The sequence below is a fragment of the Blennius ocellaris genome (assembly GCF_963422515.1).
Source record: "Blennius ocellaris genome assembly, contig: SCAFFOLD_107, whole genome shotgun sequence".
NCBI lineage: Eukaryota > Metazoa > Chordata > Actinopteri > Blenniiformes > Blenniidae > Blennius > Blennius ocellaris.
In genome coordinates this window covers 101,255-110,301 of record NW_027662179.1, presented here as the reverse complement: position 1 = coordinate 110,301, position 9,047 = coordinate 101,255, and the positions used below count along the sequence as shown (strand labels likewise).

The 9,047-nt window shown below is 47.4% G+C and overlaps 1 protein-coding gene across 1 annotated transcript in view; it reads left to right on the top strand.

Annotated features, from left to right (window-relative positions):
* The window catches only part of LOC308148161 (transmembrane O-methyltransferase homolog), a 3,410-nt gene extending 3,170 nt beyond the window's left edge, over nt 1–240 (top strand). The window contains exon 4 of the mRNA XM_080521598.1: nt 1–240. This exon is cut by the window's left edge and continues 411 nt beyond it. The gene's annotated coding sequence lies outside the window, so the exon portion shown is untranslated.
* Nucleotides 241–9,047: the final 8,807 nt, after the last annotated feature.

Here is a 9,047-nt window from a genome sequence, read left to right as displayed (position 1 = left end):
TCTGGTTCTCCTGGTGGAACCTTCCTTCTAAACAGAGGATCCTCTGAGACCACCTGTAGACCTCCAGACCTCCTCCCCCAGACCTCCTCCTCCAGACCCCCAGACCTCCTCCTCCAGACCTCCTCCTCCAGACCTCCTCCCCCAGACCTCCTCCTCCAGACCCCCAGACCTCCTCCTCCAGACCCCCAGACCTCCTCCTCCAGACCTCCTCCTCCAGACCTCCTCCTCCAGACCTCCTCCTCCAGATTCAATAAAACGAAGTGAAACAGACAAATATTGTTGTTTGTCTTTGATTAAATCTGAACATTTCCTCTTTTAACTGTTTTAACTGTTTTAATTTTGTTTTAACTGTTTTAATTGTTTTAACTGTTTTAACTGTTTTAATTTTGTTTTAACTGTTTTAATTGTTTTAACTGTTTTAATTCTGTTTAAACAGTTGAAACAGTTGAAACAGTTGAAACTGTTGAAACAGTTGAAACATTGAACTCCTCCCAGCTCCACCAGCCACCAGCCACCAGGCTGTAATTCCTCCTGCGGCCACTGGAGGTCACTGTGCTGTTTCTGTCGTGCTGCCAGAGAGCAGAGCTCCTGTGTTCCTCCTTCACCTCCGCTCAGCCTGGAGAACCTAGAACCTCCATGAACATGGTTCCTCCCCGACGACCAAGAGAACACGCTGTTCTGGAGAACAATCTGGAGAACACTCTGGAGAACACTGGAGAACACTCTGGAGAACACTGGAGAACACTCTGGAGAACACTCTGGGGAACACTGGAGAACACTGGAGAACACTCTGGGGAACACTCTGGAGAACACTCTGGGGAACACTGGAGAACACTCTGGGGAACACTGGGGAACACTCTGGAGAACACTCTGGGGAACACTGGAGAACACTCTGGAGAACACTCTGGGGAACACTGGAGAACACTCTGGGGAACACTGGAGAACACTCTGGAGAACACTCTGGGGAACACTGGAGAACACTCTGGGGAACACTGGAGAACACTCTGGGGAACACTGGGGAACACTCTGGAGAACACTCTGGGGAACACTGGAGAACACTCTGGAGAACACTCTGGGGAACACTGGAGAACACTCTGGGGAACACTGGAGAACACTCTGGAGAACACTCTGGGGAACACTGGAGAACACTCTGGGGAACACTGGAGAACACTCTGGAGAACACTCTGGGGAACACTGGAGAACACTCTGGGGAACACTGGGGAACACTCTGGAGAACACTCTGGGGAACACTGGAGAACACTCTGGAGAACACTCTGGGGAACACTGGAGAACACTCTGGGGAACACTGGAGAACACTCTGGAGAACACTCTGGGGAACACTGGAGAACACTCTGGAGAACACTCTGGGGAACACTGGAGAACACTCTGGGGAACACTGGGGAACACTCTGGAGAACACTCTGGGGAACACTGGAGAACACTCTGGGGAACACTGGAGAACACTCTGGAGAACACTCTGGGGAACACTGGAGAACACTCTGGGGAACACTGGGGAACACTCTGGAGAACACTCTGGGGAACACTCTGGAGAACACTGGAGAACAAGAAGTGTTCCTGGACAATCTGTTCTTGACTGTTTTACCAGGTTAACCAGTAGTAGATTACAGCCAGTAGTAGATTACTGCAGTAATAGATTACAGCCAGTAGTAGATTACAGCCAGTAGTAGATTACTACAGTAATAGATTACTGCCAGTAGTAGATTACAGCCAGTAGTAGATTACTGCAGTAATAGATTACTCTCACCCTGCTGCTGAGAAACAAAGACACCTGGAACTACTTCCTGTCTCAGTGTGGAACCTGGTGGAGGTTCTTCAGGGTCCCAGGAGGAACAAGTCTCTCAGTGAAGTCTTCCCAGACTCTCTGGGGGGCGTCGCTCCAGACCCTCCAGACCCTCCAGACCTCCCAGACCCTCCAGACCCTCCAGACCTCCCAGACCCTCCAGACCTTCCAGACCCTCCAGACCTCCCAGACCCTCCAGACCTCCCAGACCCTCCAGACCCTCCAGACCCTCCTGACCTCCCAGACCCTCCAGACCTCCCAGACCCTCCAGACCTCCCAGACCCTCCAGACCCTCCAGACCCTCCTGACCTCCCAGACCCTCCAGACCTTCCAGACCCTCCTGAGCAGCTGCAGCTCGTCTTGTTCTTGACGTCTCTGGAGGGAAACGATCTGCAGCCTCTAACATCAGGTTCCTGTTGGTTCTATGTGGAACGTCACTGTGTCACTGAACCCCGATGACTCACCAGGCCTCTGCTGTCAATGAGGTCCAATTAGGGTTCTTTTGAACCACCTGCCCTTCAAAATAAGTGCAGGTGGTTCAAAAGAACCCGAACCCACCTCAACGTCTCACCTCAACATATCAACGTCTCACCTCAACGTCTCAACGTCTCAATGTCCCACCTCAACGTCTCAACATCTCAACGTCTCAATGTCCCACCTCAACGTCTCAACATCTCACCTCAACGTCTCAACGTCTCACCTCAACGTCTCCACCTCAACATCTCAATGTCTCAATGTCCCACCTCAACGTCTCAACATCTCACCTCAACCTCTCAACGTCTCCACCTCAACGTCTCACCTCAACGTCTCAACATCTCACCTCAACATCTCAACGTCTCACCTCAACGTCTCAACATCTCACCTCAACCTCTCAACGTCCCACCTCAACGTCTCACCTCAACCTCTCAACGTCTCACCTCAACGTCTCACCTCAACCTCTCAACGTCTCACCTCAACGTCTCCATCTCAACCTCTCAACGTCCCACCTCAACCTCTCAACATCCCACCTCAACGTCTCACCTCAACCTCTCAACGTCTCACCTCAACGTCTCCACCTCAACCTCTCAACGTCCCACCTCAACCTCTCAACGTCTCACCTCAACGTCTCCACCTCAACCTCTCAACGTCCCACCTCAACCTCTCAACGTCCCACCTCAACGTCTCACCTCAACGTCTCACCTCAATGTCTCAACGTCCCACCTCAACGTCTCACCTCAACGTCTCCACCTCAACCTCTCAACGTCCCACCTCAACCTCTCAACGTCCCACCTCAACCTCTCAACGTCCCACCTCAACGTCTCACCTCAACGTCTCACCTCAACATCTCAACGTCTCACCTCAACCTCTCACCTCAACGTCTCACCTCAACGTCTCACCTCAACATCTCAACGTCTCACCTCAACATCTCAACGTCTCCACCTCAACCTCTCAACGTCCCACCTCAACCTCTCAACGTCCCACCTCAACGTCTCACCTCAACATCTCACCTCAACCTCTCGTCTCGCCTCAACGTCTCCACCTCAACCTCTCAACGTCTCACCTCAACATCTCACCTCAACCTCTCAACGTCCCACCTCAACATCTCACCTCAACATCTCAACGTCTCACCTCAACATCTCACCTCAACATCTCAACGTCCCACCTCAACATCTCACCTCAACATCTCACCTCAACATCTCAACGTCCCACCTTAACGTCTCACCTCAACATCTCAACGTCCCACCTCAACGTCTCACCTCAACGTCTCAACGTCCCACCTCAACGTCTCACCTCAACATCTCAACGTCTCACCTCAACATCTCAACGTCCCACCTCACGTCTCACCTCAACATCTCAACGTCCCACCTCAACGTCTCACCTCAACATCTCAACGTCCCACCTCAACGTCTCACCTCAACATCTCAACGTCCCACCTCAACGTCTCACCTCAACATCTCAACGTCTCACCTCAACGTCTCACCTCAACATCTCAACGTCCCACCTCAACGTCCCACCTCAACGTCCCATCTCAATGTCTCACCTCAACGTCTCAATGTCTCCACGTCCCACCTCAACGTCTCACCTCAACGTCCCAACGTCTCACCTCAACGTCCCAGAGTGTGATCTGGCGGCGGGACAGGAGAAGACATGTCGAATGTCTTTCCAGGCGTTGGAGCGTCAGGAGGAGGAAACAGGTCCTGACCTGGTTTCCAGAGGTTTGGCGCCGCCGGTCATGATCGTACGTTATGGAGACGTTATGGAGACGTTATGGAGACGTTATGGAGACGTTGTTGTCAAGCGAGACGCCATTAAGGGTGTGGACGTCCAGGAAGACGGCGGTAATCAGGCCGTCTGCCGCGCCGCCGGTTCTGGGGTGTAAAGATGCTAATTGAATCCCACAGAGCCTGAAGAGTCGCTAACGAAGCTCCTAATGACCTGATGACCTAATGACCATGTGACAGGAAGTGATGTGAAGCTTCTGTCCTCATTAAAGCTCCAGAATCAACCGGAGACAGAAGTGCGGCGGCCGCTAGCGCGCGGATCACAATGTTCAACACGACCAGGACAAACGGACGTTCTGGATCCGCCATCTGTTGTTCACCGGCGCCAGGACGAGGACAACCTTCAGACTGCAACGGACTTTACTGTGAAATTCACTTCCTGCAGAATCGTCTGGAACAAAGAGACGACTGAGAAGAGAAGAAAATTATTTCATGGCAGAAGAATGGAGGCGCTTAAAACCACCAAGTTGGACTGTTATTACGGTGACTGTCAAAATAAAAGCACCAAGTTGGATTGTTATTACAGTGACTGTCAAAATAAAAGCACCAAGTTGGATTGTTATTCCGGTGACTGTCAAAATAAAAGCACCAAGTTGGATTGTGAATACAGTGACTGTCAAAATAAAAGCACCAAGTTGGATTGTCATTCCAGTGACTGTCAAAATAAAAGCACCAAGTTGGATTGTCATTCCAGTGACTGTCAAAATAAAAGCACCAAGTTGGATTGTTATTAGTGACTGTCAAAATAAGAGCTAAAAGTTGGATTGTTATTCCGGTGACTGTCAAAATAAAAGCACCAAGTTGGATTGTTATTCCGGTGACTGTCAAAATAAAAGCACCAAGTTGGATTGTCATTCCAGTGACTGTCAAAATAAAAGCACCAAGTTGGATTGTCATTCCAGTGACTGTCAAAATAAAAGCACCAAGTTGGATTGTTATTCCAGTGACCGTCAAAACAAAAGCACCAAGTTGGATTGTCATTCCAGTGACTGTCAAAATAAAAGCACCAAGTTGGATTGTTATTCCAGTGACCGTCAAAACAAAAGCACCAAGTTGGATTGTTATTCCAGTGACCGTCAAAATAAAAGCACCAAGTTGGATTGTTATTACAGTGACTGTCAAAATAAAAGCACCAAGTTGGATTGTTATTCCAGTGACCGTCAAAATAAAAGCACCAAGTTGGATTGTTATTCCAGTGACCGTCAAAATAAAAGCACCAAGTTGGATTGTCATTCCAGTGACTGGTGTTTGAGCTTCTTCTTCTGCAGCAGCTGGAAGAAGCCAGCAGGAGCAGCAGCGTCTGACCCCGGGGGGTCCAGGTGCCGCCCCCCCTCCCTCTGTTCTGACCCCGGGGGGTCCAGGTGCCGCCCCCCCTCCCTCTGTTCTGACCCCGGGGGGTCCAGGTGCCGCCCCCCCTCCCTCTGCTTGTCTATAAATACCAGGTAAGGGCCGGTCCCATGTGTGGACGGTTGCGTTAATTGAGCCGTCGCAGTGGCGACCTCCGGCCTGTGGCGGCGCCGTCCGTCACTCACGGCGGCTAATTGGTGGAAGTGCAGCCAGAGAGTGACGGCTGACGGCGAGGAGACTCTCCTGCTGTAACTATATAATACAATAATAACTGTGCAGTGGAAATAAATCCATGTTGGTTTCCTGAAGTCAACCAGCTGATTGTGGAAGTTGTTGTTCGTGTTGCAGCAGAAGAGAAGAAGTGACGACGGACCTTCATGTGCAAAAACACTTGTTCCTCTGGTTCCTCTGGTTCCTCTGGTTCCTCTGGTTCCTCTGGTTCCTCTGGTTTCTCTGGTTTCTCTGGTTCCTCTGGTTCCTCTGGTTTCTCTGGTTCCTCTGGTTTCTCTGGTTCCTCTGGTTTCTCTGGTTCCTCTGGTTCCTCTGGTTCCTCTGGTTCCTCTGGTTTCTCTGGTTCCTCTGGTTTCTCTGGTTCCTCTGGTTTCTCTGGTTTCTCTGGTTCCTCTGGTTCCTCTGGTTTCTCTGGTTCCTCTGGTTTCTCTGGTTCCTCTGGTTTCTCTGGTTTCTCTGGTTCCTCTGGTTCCTCTGGTTCCTCTGGTTTCTCTGGTTCCTCTGGTTTCTCTGGTTCCTCTGGTTCCTCTGGTTCCTCTGGTTCCTCTGGTTTCTCTGGTTCCTCTGGTTTCTCTGGTTCCTCTGGTTTCTCTGGTTTCTCTGGTTCCTCTGGTTCCTCTGGTTTCTCTGGTTCCTCTGGTTCCTCTGGTTTCTCTGGTTCCTCTGGTTTCTCTGGTTTCTCTGGTTCCTCTGGTTTCTCTGGTTTCTCTGGTTCCTCTGGTTTCTCTGGTTTCTCTGGTTCCTCTGGTCTGCTGGTCAAACCAGTGAGACGAGACGAGATCGGCTGCATGGAGACGTTGTTTATCCTCAGAATTCATAAATAAACAACAGAAGCTGAGGAAGTCTGTGGAACTTCAGAGTTTATGAGACGGATCAACACTTCCTTCACCTCCGTTCACTCGTCTCATCTGTCCATCACTGCAGCCAGGAGGTCTGAAGTGTTACCATGACAACCGCATAATCAACACATTACAGTCGCCTCAACAGAACCAGCTGGGGACTTTTCCTCCCATGAGGTCGGCTGCTGGGACAATTACCACAATAAAACTCCATGTTTACCACAAGAAAACCTCATGTTTACCACAATAAAACCTCATGTTTACCACAATAAAACTCCATGTTTACCACAAGAAAACCTCATGTTTACCACAATAAAACCTCATGTTTACCACAATAAAACTCCATGTTTACCACAAGAAAACCTCATGTTTACCACAATAAAACCTCATGTTTACCACAATAAAACTCCATGTTTACCACAAGAAAACCTCATGTTTACAACAATAAAACCTCATATTTACCACAACAAAAGCTCATGTTTACAACAATAAAACCTCATGTTTACCACAATAAAACCGCATGTTTACCACAATAACCTCATGTTTACAACAACAAAACCTCATATTTACCACAACAAAACCTCATGTTTACAACAAAACCTCATATTTACCACAATAAAACCTCATATCTACCACAATAAAACCTCATGTTTACCACAATAATCTCATGTTTACAACAATAAAACCTCATGTTTACCACAATAACCTCATGTTTACAACAATAAAACCTCATGTTTACCACAATAAAACTCCATGTTTACAACAATAAAACCTCATATTTACAACAATAAAACCTCATGTTTACAACAACAAAACCTCATGTTTACCACAATAAAACATCATGTTTACCACAATAAAACCCCATGTTTACCACAATAAAACTTCATGTTTACAACAATAAAACCTCATATTTACCACAATAAAACCTCATGTTTACAACAATAAAACCTCATGTTTACCACAATAAAACCTCATGTTTCCCACAATAAAAGCACCACAGTACCACCGTGCCCCCCCCCCCCCCCCCCCCAGTGACTGGCAGCAGCAGCGTGAAAAACAAGTTTTAAAAAAGCAGTGGAAGAATAAAAGCTGTAATTTATTTCAATACTGCGTCTGAGAGAAACTGAATAATTTATACGTGTTCATGATAAATGTAATAAACACTGACATTGTTTTATAGGGAGAGATGTTGTTGATGTGCACCGTGGAATACTAATTCCTGGTGGGGGCCGTGGGGGGGGGGGGGGGGGGCCGTGGGGGGGGGGCATTAAAGGAGGGGGCAATTAAAAGTGTCACATTGAATTGCTTTAAATGTGACACTTTTGTTGCTAAATGCTATTTTATTTTCAGAAGTGGCAGAACTGGTAGAGGACCGGGACCCTCAAGCTTTGAGGGTCCCTTTTTTTTATATATATATATATATATATATATATATATATATATATATATATATATATATATAGAGAGAGAGAGAGAGAGACATGATTTGACTGTTGTTTCTCTTTTATTCAATAAACTGTGAGTTATGTGAGAAATGTAATAATAATTATTATTCTTATTAAGAATCAATGTTTTGACAGCAGGAGCATCAGAAACCAGTTGAAGGTGAGTCCAGTTGGTTTCCATGGTTACGTGAACCTGGCTCACCGGCCACTGCATTAGGAACGCCAGGGTTTCCTCAGTGTCTCCGGAGAGACGTGATGAAGACGAGCTGATGAAGGTCACACCAAGATGAAGATGAAAATCATCACAACCTGTTTGTCGTCTACTTTCATCACATCTGGATCACGTCTGGATCACATCTGGATCACCTGACTGTTTCTAGTCTTTCAGGGAAAGTCGTGGTTTTGACCTTTGACCTCTTGTGGAGAGAAACACAATCAACCTGTGATGAACTCTCGATGCTCCGGTGACATAATGATGCTGATAAACGCCTTTTAGCTTGGATTTTAATTGTCAATTTGTTCATTTCAACTTGTTTTTACTTGTGTTTCACTCACTTTCTCAGCTTCAAAATCGACATTTAAAACAAAATACATTTTCATCCCATTGAGTTGCTTTTTAGTTGTTGAATTAAATAAACTTGTGTATTTTTTTAAGAGTTTTATGAATAACTTTTGACAGATGACTGGAGCTTCACTGCTTTAGTCACGACCATAAAAACGCTGTAAGGTCAGCAACCGTCTGACAAATTCAACTCATCAAATGATTACAACTCATTTCATTTCCTCCTTTGCCAGCGTCATAATCCCCGCTGCCAGCAGAGGGCGCACTTCTCCCAGTCTGCATTCTAAAGCGTCTCGTCTCAGTTTCATCACACGAACCAACATTTAAAACCACATTTCTGCACAACTTGAGGCTTTTCTGACGTCACATTCTGATCCTACAAACACTAATCTAAGAATATTTGTTTGATCCTGAAAGTGAACGACATGAAGCCGAAGAGATGAAGCTGCAGTGTCGTCACACTTCAGAGGACGTGGACGGACGGACGGACGGACGGACTGACGGATTGGACAGACAGACGGACGGACTGACGGATGGACTGACAGACGGACAGACAGTTCCA